Below are 12,139 nucleotides of genomic sequence, written 5' to 3'. Positions count from 1 at the left end.
AAGGAGGGACCCTCATATCTCGGCTTCCTTGATCTCTGGGGCCTGAGTAAGGCAGTGAGTGAAGATGGAAGAAATTGGTTTAGTTTGCCATAGGCCAGGCATCTGAACAGCGACAGAGCCTGTCTGACTTCTGTTCTACTATGAAACATAAGCAAGGGAAAGAAAAAAATCTAACATGGGTCCATTCCTTGCTCAACCTAGTGATGCAGTGCCTGGGAACCTACCAGCACATGCTGATAGGTTTGGAGCTCTGAAATAATGGGGACTGTCCCCATTATTCCCACAGTCCCCAATGGAAGAGGCATCTGGAATTTTGAGCTAGCCTGGAGAGTCCTGGGCTCCAGAGGGTTCTTTCTCAAGACCAAAGGAATGCTGTTGGTATTGTAGCTATGTAGAAGTAGGAGGGGCCTTGAAAATCTCTACTCGGAAGTCACCTTCAGAAGGACCCCAGAGGAAACCCCTGGCAGGCCCTCCCGATAGGCCTAAGACCATGTCAAGCTCCCCCTTGAACATTGTGGTCCTTTCCGTGGTTCTTCTAGGGCCTGCTCTGGGGAAAGGGAGGGTCAAAGAGTGCATTTCTGCTGCTATTCTTATCCCTTCACCCAGCCAACCTCAGTTGCCAGCATTTCTCAAACTGCAGTTTAGCTGTGAATACCCGAGATTTTCTTCCTGTGCTGACCACAGTAGCCCTTGTGGTCATGCAACTTTCTGGCACAGCCAAGCAGAGGGCCAGCCCCTCAGAGCCTCTGAGAGGAAGGACAGGAAAGATGCCTTCCCCTTACAACCCAGGAAGGGCTGTGTGTACCAACCTCCAGGATCGAAGGTGGAATCAAACTGAACAAATCATAGGGAGTAATCTAGGGACTGGGGTGCATGCACCTTGATCCAGGCTAACGCTTCCAAAGGCCTCTGTTTCCTAAAGGTATTGACAGCTTGGCTTTCGTTTTGTGAATGATCCCTTTTGTGGAAAAGAAAGAGAGCTAGGAAGAGGAAGGGAGGGAGGCAGGAAAAGAGGGAGGGAAGGAGAGAGGAAGATAGAGTGAGACACCAACCCAAAGTGCATCTTTTCAATATTAATTAAGTGGACCTTGCAATTTCAGAGTTTTAGATTCCCCCTAACTTTCCTCTGAGGTTGCTACCAACAGTTTAGCCAACCACCTCTTTTTAAAATGCCAGAATGGTCATCATGAAACTCTTGGGTCCCCTGAGAGACTTGCAATTGAAATAAATCCAATTTCAGCCACTGGGTCAATATTTACCGATCACGCCTGCAGCCTGATGCTGGCAGCACCTGAGGCTCTTCTGCTCCTGTTTGGAAGTTAAGAATTCTACATGTGAAATTTTAGAAACGATTCTGAGCTTTCCATTAGCAAGGGCAGTGGTTACAAGATAAAAGAAAGGAGGACATGTAAAGTGAGTGAAAGACTTGTGAGAGAGAGTCTGCTAGAGGAGAGAAAGCCAACAGAGGACTGAGTGAAATACTGTGTGAGGTTGAAGATCTTGAATGAATAACAGCTTGGGGCCTTGTTTCTATGGGGGACATGAGCGTGCCAAGTATCCTTGCCTGGGCACGCTGTCAATTTCTTGACCATCTCTCAGCACTGCTGCACAGTCCACCTCACACGCCTAGCGGCTCTTCAGTTTTCTCTGCGAGTTTGTTAAGTACAAAATATTTGAGAAGAGTTTCATTGCTATCAGAAGACAGAGAAAAAGCAAATGGCCTTCTTTTAGTACTTTATATATAAATATTCGTTTCCACTGTCATAATAAGCCAAACTTGGTCACTGCTGTTCTAGACTCAGTCTTTTCAGCTAACACACAATAGAGTCAGCTGCCATTTCAAAAAGAGCCAGTTGTATTTAATCAGTATGTGGGTAATTCAAGACTGTCCCTGACCCCCATCCCTCCCATGCTTTCCTCTTAGCATTCTGAGTTCCTAAGATTTCTCTCCAGAGGATGACACTGAGATTGGGGAAGAAGGACGGGGAAAAGGAGACAGTGGGCAACAAAGGCAATGCTGTCAGGGGTCACTCAGCCCTGCCTGGAGACTTGCAGAGAAAAAGCTAAAGGTTGAGGCTCACCACAAAGACTTGGGGTTTAGGATTACCGTAAGATTTAGGAGATATGGGCCAGCCATGCTCTCATTTTCCTGACAACGTACAATATGGTAGTCTGAAGGCAAAATGGGCCATGTCTAGTATTTGAAATGTGCCACCTATAGTTTCCCTTCTTTTTTTCATTTTATTTCAAAGTGTATCAATAAATACTATGATTTAATGAGTGCCACATGCTTTATGGACAAGATTATCTCCTCGTAACAACTTTTCACAGTAAGAATAATTACCCCATTTATACAGTCCAGGAGACTGAGGCTCTGAAAAGTTAGTAAACATCAACTGTTCAGCAAATACTGGTTATGAGTTTTTCATGTTCCAAGACTTGGAACTGGAAAGTGGCAGAGCTAAGAAGCAGGAGTAGGTGTGTGTGGATTCAAAGACTTCTTTCCACGGGCCTGCAATGCTTCCCTAAGGGAGGAATGCCTCCAACCTTTTCTTTCATCCCCATTTTTCAAACGATGCCTTTGAATTCTGGAAGCCTTTTGAGCCCAAAGTGAGCACTGTTAGCTGTGTTCACCAAATGATAGCGGGAACCTAAGAAAAGCCCTGGGGTAGAGCTAGTTTGTTGTTGTTGCTGTTGTTTAAAGAGGAGAGAGTTTCTGAACTTAATTTAGTGTTTTTTAATTAAGGAACAAATTCAGAAAAGAATAGAACATTAGGTAGCTCCTAAACATAGTATTTTGGCTGTGGGACCCTCTGCAGTCTGATTAATAGAGCTGAAGGTTCAGGGGTGGTTTGGGTAAAGGGATAAAATTTGACAAATTATATTCTGCTCCTCATCCCCCACACTTTGTCTCAGAGAATCTCCCCAGTTCCCCAAGCCATATGTCTGGAAGTCAATTTGGAAGTCCCTTATCTGTCTTAGGAGGGAGTCTAGTCCTTCAGTGTGTCCTTCCTCCATCCACACCGCCCTGCCACAATTCAGACCACCAGCTGGCCTCAGCCGACATTTCTGCAACTAATTGACCTCCCCATCTCTGATCTTGCTCTCTTCAAATCCATTTCCCTCATGGTAGCCAGAGTAAATTTTCTAATATGTAAATTTGATCCTGTTTCATCTCTACGGGAACCCGTACCCATGTTCCTCGGATAAAAACCAAACATTTTAGCACAGCAAACAAAGTCCCTCACTATCTAGCTTGGTGCCATCCATTATGATGTCAGCTGCCTGTGTAATTCTAGATTTTCTAGTGGCCACCATAAAAATGTTAAATGAAACAAGGGCGATTCATTTTAATAAATTTTATTTAACCCAATATATCCCAAATATTATCATTTTAACCTGCAATTGATTTTTTTAAAAATTGATGATAGATTTTGCACTCTTTCTTTGAATACTCAGTCCTCAAAATCTGGGCGCTAACTTTTTATCTGAAATACTTGCTCTGTCTTTACTTAGATTTTATAAAATTTACAGTTAAAAAAGTAGATTCGCACACCTAACTTGTTCCAAGCATACTCAGAAGTATTCCAATAACTGAAGTAGTTGGTTTTTTTAATTAAAATTAAATACAATTTAAAAGTCAGTGATTCTGTAATTAGTCACACTTAAAATGCTCAGTAGCTACATGTGCCTAGTGGTACCATATGGGCCAGCACAGATCCAGCTTAAATCAACAATAACAAGAGCAGCTAACACTGGTATATGGCAGGCACTGATCGAACTACATCCGTAAAATAACTTACGTTATTGGAGTTATTAACACAAGACAACAATCCCGTGAGGTGGTTACTGTTATTTCTCCCATTTTATAGAAGGCAAAATTGAGGGACAGAGAAAGTGGGTAGTTTGCCCAAGTTCACACTGCTAAAAAGTAGCAGGTTGAAGCTTGAATCCAGGCCTGGAATTTGTGCTCTTAGGTCAATTTCCTAAATCTCAAAACAGCTTCCTTTTGCCTTAAGGCTGTGGCATCTGCCTCTCCCAAGTGCTTTAGTAATTCTCTGGTAGAGGTTGAGGAATGCACATCAGATCCTTCAGAATGAGACAGTGCCATTTCCCACACTGCAGCATTTTTTTTTCCTAGTAGTTATTTGGTACTTATCTATGTGAATTGTGGAAGTCAGTGTATTACTAAGGACAAATGTCAGGATTCATGACAAATTCCAGTACAGGAAAAAATATTTAGTCCGATATGCTTATCAAGGCTCTTTCCCCCCTTCAGAAATGTCCTAGCTGCTCTTAAGTGATACTGCCCTCCTGCTGTGACCCAAGCAGTTGGTGAAACCTCGGGGTTACTTAACTTGGTGTGAACTCTCTTTCTCTGGCAGCAGGAGATGAGGGATTCTCAGAGCACTGATATGGACACTTCCTGTCCTTCCCAGCTAATGAAGAACGGCCTTTCCAGGAAACATGTGCTTTGTGAAATCTGACATTAAAGAGAGCACTAAGTCAGCCTGAGAATGGGGTTCAGTTAAATACGATTAAAAGTTAGAAGATTAAAAATATTATGAAACTGTTACAACAGGAAATGGAAAAGAATGAGAATTACGGGCAAGACAGCTCTTGTTGCACTTTGACCTCAAAAAGAAGCTCCCTAGTTGCATGAAAAGGTAAAGGAAAGCTGTTACCATAAATCATTACCAAAGCACACATTAACAAGATTACATTAAAAAATAATAAAATGAGAAGGAAAGCTAATTGGATCCCAGTACGGTCAAACTAATCAGTATTCTTTTCACAGCCAGAAGATAGGATGTGGAAGATGCCACTGACATATTAATAACCATTGGATCCCCCCAGGGCCCACTGGATGGAACATGGGAGAGTGTGGGCTATGATGTGGACCGTTGACTATGGGGTGCAGTGATGCTCAGAGATGTGCTTGCCAGGTACAGTGGATGTGTCGTGATGGTGGGAGAGATGTTGCTGTGGGGGGAGTGGGGGGTGGGGGTGGTGGGGTTGAATGGGACCTCTTATTTTTTTAATGTAATATTTTTTTTTAAAAATCAGAAACAAACAAAAAAAATAACCATTGGTGAACAGTAGCAAATGGTTTGGTTAAACCACTAGAAATTAATCAGCCTCTTGATTTAACTTCATAGGCATGGACCAAGAGAGATTATTTTCTAAGACACTTGTAGCTAGAGTCTGGCTTTAACTTTTTTTCTTTATTATCTTTTTTTTTAAAAACGTTACATTAAAAAATATAAGAGGTTCTCATATACCCCATTCCCACACCCCCATTCCTCCCACATCAACAACTTCTTTCATTAGTGTCGTACATTCATTGTATTTGATGAGTAAATTTTGGAGCATTGCTACACAGCATGGATTATAGTTTATGTTGTAATTTACATTCTCTCCCAGTCCATTCAGTGGGTTATGGCAGGATATATAATGTTCTGCATCTGTCCCTGCAATATCATTGGGGACAATTCCAAGTCCCAAAAATGCCCCCATACCACACCTCTTTTTCCCTCTCCCTGCCTTCAGCGAGTCCCATGGCCACTGTCTGCACATCAGTGATGTAATTCTCATAGCCGTGTGTGGATAACCTATGATATAAATTCAATGATAGTACGCAACACAATTTTTAGAAAAATAATATATGGGTGGGGTTGTGAAAAGCAGCAACTATGGAGCAGAAGTGGCTCAAGAGATGTAGCACCTGCTTCCTACATGGGAGGTCCCAGGTTTGGTTCCCGGTGCCTCCTGAAAAACAAAAACAAACAACAAGCAAAACAAATAAAAAAACCAACTCAGGGATGCCAATGTGGTTCAGTGGTTGAGGACTGGCTTCCCATACACGAAGTTCTGGGTTCAATAAACAGCCCCAGGTACCTATAAAAAAACAAAACAAAACAAAAAACAGCAGTAGCATCTAAACTTAGAGAAAAAACCAATTCTCCTCCTACTTCTTCCCTATCCTGTCTCTATACGCAGCAGGGTTTCCCTTTCACTTCATTACAAAAAATGGAAGGAATAACCATTTGTCACACCACTTCAGTAAGGTTACTGATGTTCACTCAAAATGTTTTGCCCAAAGACCAGACTTCTCCTTGCAGCCAAGATGTAGTAACAAAACACAGATTTATCCTCACTCCTGAGATAACTAAAAACGGACAAATATATGAAAAATGGCTTTCAAGACCCTGAACATCAGGCAACAAAAGGCAGTGATCTCTGAGAGACGAGAAAAAACAAGGTAAGTTCTATAATTGCCCCAGCTTACTGCTTTGAGAGAACTTCACATCACTCCACATCACAGGGAAGGGAAATTCAAGGGAAGCTCTGAGTTGAGACAATGGAATTGACAGTTGGGTGAGACAAAGGTAGCTTGAGTTTCCTAGCAATAGAAATAATTCCAAATGGAACAGAGTGAAAAGAGAGGGGAAAAAAAGAGAAAGATCAGAGCATCAGTGAGCTATGACATCTTCAAGTCGCCTATGAGTGATTGCAGTTCCCAAAGGAGGAATGGGGATAGTAGGAAGCCTCAATGTTGGATCCCAATGATCGCTGCCTCCTGATTTTCATACCCTTCTATAATTCCCACCTTTTGAGTGGGCTGTATTCTTTTTTAGGAGGTATCAGAGATTGAACCCAGGACTTGTACAAAGGAAGCAAGCACTCAACCACTGAGCTATATACACTCCCCAATGAGAGTTGTTTTTTTCATGTTTGTTTTTAAGAGGTATTGTAGATTGAACCCAGGACCTCATACATGGGAAGCAGGTGCTCAACCACTTGAGCTACATCTGCTCCCTACTGACTTATTTGGGGGGGGGGGGGGGGGAGGGCACAGATACTGGGGATTGAACCCGGGACCTTGTATGTGCTAAGTAGGCACTCAACCACTTAGCCACATCAGCTTTTCTGAGTAGGTTTTTAAATTTGTTTTGCTTGTTGTTTGTTTTCATTTTTTTAGGATGCACTGGGAACTGAAACCAGGACCTCCCAATGGGGAGGTGGGAGTTCAACCATTTGCACTACATCTGCTAACCCTGACTTACTTTTAATAAAGAAAATATGGCAGATATAATGGAATATAACTTCCAATGTTAAATTACAAGAAGACTCTGGTTTCCTTCTGGGGTGCTCTCTGTTTCTCACTCCTTTTTGAATCTCTTTACTCTGGAAGAAGTAAGCTGCCATGCCATAAATCAGTCCTAAAGAGCACCACTTGGCATAGAACTGGGGTCTGCCAATAACCAACTGAGGGAACTTGAAGTGGATTCTTTTCTAATCAAGCCTTGAGATGACTGCAACTTGATAGCAGCCTCATGAGAAACCCAATCAGAGATACCTTGTTAAGCAGTGCCCCAATTCCTGACCCAATGAAGTTATAAGATAATAAATGTGTATAGTGTTCAGCTGCTAAATTTTGGAGTAATTTTTTGCACAGCAATAGGTGACTAATACAAAGGGACAGAAAAAAGAAGCCAAGAAGTTCTCACATTTTATGACAACTATAAACCTACAGATCCAAGAAATTCACTGAACAAGAAAAATGAAGATAACTACATCGAGATACAATATAGTCAATTTACTCAAAACCAGTGATAGTGGGAGATCTTAAATGCAGCCAGTGAAAATAAAGACAAACTAACTACAGAGAAACAAAGATAAGGATGACAGCCGATATCTTGTTTTTAAAAAATGTAAGCAAGAAGACAGTGGGGCAACACTTGAAACTTCTTAAAGATAAAAGTTGCCAATAGCATTCGTATTTTCAAAATTGAATGTGGAATGAAGACTCTCCAGACATACAGAAGTTGAAAGACTGCCTTACCAGCAGGCAAGACCATCACTAGGAGGTGTAGTAACAGAAGTCCTTCAGGCAGAAGGAAAATACTGGATGGATATCAACAGGTATCTATGCAATGGAATGAAGAGAACTAGAAATTGTAACTAACAGTTTAATATGTGAGATGATTTTAATGTTTAAATAGGTTGTTTAAACAAAAATATTAACAATATAGTATGGGATTTATACCATATGTAAAATGTATGACAACAATACCACAAACGATGCAAGGGAAAGAATGGATCTCATACTATTCATGAAGTGGTATAACATCTTCAAGGTTGACTGCAGTAAGTTAGAGATGCATACCATAAATCCTAACACAATCACTAAAATAACAAAACAAAGAGTTTTAGCTAATAGACCAATAAAGGAGATAAAATGTTATCTTAAAAAAAATACTCCAAAAGAAGACAGAAAAAGAGGCTGGGTGGGAAACAAGAACAGACAAGACAAATAGAAAACAAAATAGTAAGATGATAGATTTAAACCTAACCATATCAGTAACCATATAAACAGTAAATGGTTTAAACGCCTCAGGTAAAAGGCAAATATTGCCAGATTAGATTTTTAAAAAGTAAAGCTCAGTTACATGCTGCCTACAAGAAACCCACTTTAAACATAAATGTATAAACTGATTAAAAGTGAAAGAATGCAAAAAGATATACCATGCTAATACTAATCAAAAGGAAGCTGGAATTGCTATGTTAATATAAGAAAGATTTGTTTAAGAGCAAAAAAGATTACCTAGAACAAAGAGGGTCTTTCCATGATGATAAAGTAGTCAATTTACCAAGACAACATAAAAATTCTAAAATTTTTGTGTCTATTAAGACAGCTTCAAAATATAGAACTGCAAGGACAAATAGACAAATCCACAATTAGCCAGAGATTTCAGTATCCTTCTCTCTATATTTAATACAACAAGTAGGCAGAATACTTCAAGAAGAAAACAACACTATCAACCAACTTGACCTAGTTGACTTTATAGAACTCGCCACCTCATAACAGAATAAACATTTTTTTTCAAGTGTACATGGAACATTTACCCAAGATAAACCACCAAACAAGTCTTAGTAAGTAATATAGTCTATATGTAAATTCCCAAATATTTTGAAACTATATAAAACATATCTAAATAATCCATGGGTCAAGGAAAAATCAAAAGCATTAGAAAGTATTAGCAAGTGTTTTGAACCAAATGAAAACATAAAAACAGCTATCAACATGTGCAGGATGCCACTAAGGCACTACTTAAGAGAAATTTTATAGCACAAAAATACATGTATTAGAAAAGAAGAAAGGTGGTCTGAAATCAATGATCTCAACTACCACCTTGAGAAATTAGAAAAATAAGAGCAAACTAAATCCAAAGCCAAAACAACTTTGAAAAAACATGAAGCTGAGGACTAACACTACCTGATTTCAAGACTTACTGTAAAATCAAGATAGTTTGGTGTTGGTTAAAGAGAGACAACAGAACAGACTAGAGAGTCTAAAATAGACCTGCAGATATATGGAACAACTAATTTCAACAAAGGTGCAAAAGCAATTCAGTTGATAAAAGATAGTCTTCTCAATAAATGGTGCTGGAACAATTGGATATACATGTGCAAAAAATTGAAATATATAATCCACACCTCTTACCAAATGCCAAAATTATCTCAAAATGTATCACAACCTAAATGAAAATATAAAACTACAAAACTTACAAAAGAAAACATAGGCAAAATTCTTTGTGACCTTGGGTTAGGCAAAGATTTCTTATATTCAATACCAGAAACATCATCCATAAAAGAAAAGACTGATGAATTGGACTTCATCAAAATTTAGAATTTCCCCTCTTAGAAAGTTACTATTAAGAGAATAAAAAGACAGGTCTTAGATTGGAAAAAAATCATTGGCAAGTAGATTCAACCCCAGGTATTGGTTCTTGTGACGGCTACAGAGACCCACAGGTTCTATGGTCATGGCAGATGGAGTTCAGTGCCATGTCAGTTGGCCCTACTTTGGAGTTTGTGTTCCTGAGTGTGATGGAGTTGGACTCAGATGTGATCTTTGTTCACAAGCCTCTCTGTCACTTTTACCAGATCCTTGGTTGGCGCTGGGTTTAGTGTATACTCAGGGGACCTGAATCTCTGAACTCTCCATGTGATAGCCAGGTCCTGAGCATCAACAGACTTGCAACTCCTATCTTCTGGTTTATTGGACTTACCCCAGTCAGCTAACAGGGAGGTGAAGAAGGTCAACCTCCACACTAGGGAGCCAAGAGTGCCAACAACTGCAAACAAGAGAACTGCATCCATCATCCAAGTGGAATCTAAGCACCCTCTTGATACAGAGGTGGAGTGGACATAGCTATCCTAGGGTCCACAGAATGGAGGAGTGGAGTATGGATTTGGAGTGGACTTGCTGATGCTCTATTCTGGAATTGTTGTGATTAGTGATGGAAGTAAATGTGGCGTTGAGGTGGAGAAAGTGGCCATGATGGCTGCTGGGGGCGGGGAGTGGGAAGAAGAGATGTGATGTGGGGGCATTTTCAGGACTTGGAGTTGTCCAGGGTGGTACTGCGGGGACAGTTACTGGACATTGTGTGTCCTCCCATGGCCCACTGGGTGGACTGGGGGAAAGTGTAAACTTAAATGTGGACCATTGACCATGTGGTGCAGCAGTGCTCAGAGATGTGTTCACCAAGTACAGTGAGTGTCCCATGATGTTGGAGGAGGTTGTTGTTGTGGGAGGAGTGGGGTGAGGGGGTGGGGGGATAAATGGGGACCTCATATATTTTGAATGTAACATTAAAAAATAAATAAAGACAAAAAAATTAGCAAAGCATATATCTGATAAAGGACTTGTATCCAGAATACATAAAAAACTCTTAAATATCAATAATAAGAAAACAACCCAATTTTTAAAAGTAAGCAAAAGATTTAAACAATCATCAAAGAAGATATATGCATGGCACATAAGCACATGAAAAAATGCTCAATATCATTGGTTATTAGTGAAATGCCAATTAAATCCATAATGAAACAGTACAACTGTGATAGATCACATCTCCCCCAGGAAGGGGGCCATTTTCTTATTCCTAATCTTAATCCATTCCTTGGGTGTGAACTCATTATAAATAAAAGTTTGTGCCCAAACTGAATGAAGGTGAGCCTTAATCCAATATGACTGAAGTCCTTATAAGCAAAAGAAATTAAACACAGAAGGAAAAGCCATGGGGAGCAGCCAGGAGATGGAAGTCAAGGGGACCCGAGAAAAGATAAGATGGTACCATAGCATTACCAAGTGACAGAAAAGCAAAGACAGAAAAGCAGAGATTGCCATCCAGCCTCTGAAACCATAAGCCGATCAATTTTAGTTGCTAAACCATCTGCCAAACCATTGTGTAGCAGTTTAGTCACTAGGAAACCAAGAAAACAGCATACCTATTAGAAGGGCTAAAATTCAAAAGACTGACCATAACAAGTTTTGACAAGGATATGGAGAAACTGGAACTCCCATACACTGTTCCTGGAATGTCAAATGTTACAACCACATTGGAAAACAATCTAGCAGTTTCTTTAAAAGTTAAACATACACCTATCATATAAACAAGCCATTCCACACCTAGATATTTACTCAGCAGAAATGAAAGCATATGTCCATACAAAAAGACTTGTATGCAAATGTCCTTAGGAGCTTTATCTTTAATAGGCAAAATCTAGATGCAATTCAAATGTCCATCAACAGATGGGTGGATAAACAATGGTATATCCGTATAATGGAATACCTCTCAGCAATAAAAAGGAATGAACAGGCCAACTAACAAAACGATGATAATGGACAACTCGCACTGTAAAAAAACAGAGTATCTATAATTGTAAGCAAAATGGTTCCTTCCATCTGCCCCATAAGATCTAAGTTCCCTGTCACTCTGAGGCAGAGTGAGCATCACCATCCCAAAATCCTCAAGGTTGAGGAAGGAATAAACATAAAGGAGGGAATGCAACCATGGGCAAAGTGAACCTATTAATAATTATAGTAAATGGTAGAACATGTAACATTGCTGTAAAGGTAGTGGTTACCAGAGGTTCTGAGGGGAGGGGGAGGGAATAACAGGTGGAACACAGGGCATTTTTAGGTAATTGGAATTAAGTATAAAACACAAGGTGAACTATAGACCTTGGTTAGTAGCTACGCTTCAATATTTATTCACCAATTGTAACAAACATACCACACAATTGTAAGATGTTACTTATCTGGGAAGATGTGGGAGGAGGAGGGGGTGAG

The sequence above is a fragment of the Dasypus novemcinctus genome, chromosome 2 (assembly GCF_030445035.2).
Source record: "Dasypus novemcinctus isolate mDasNov1 chromosome 2, mDasNov1.1.hap2, whole genome shotgun sequence".
Taxonomy (NCBI): Eukaryota; Metazoa; Chordata; class Mammalia; order Cingulata; family Dasypodidae; genus Dasypus; species Dasypus novemcinctus.
The sequence above is the reverse complement of the archived record's forward strand: the minus strand, read 5'-3'. Positions refer to the sequence as shown.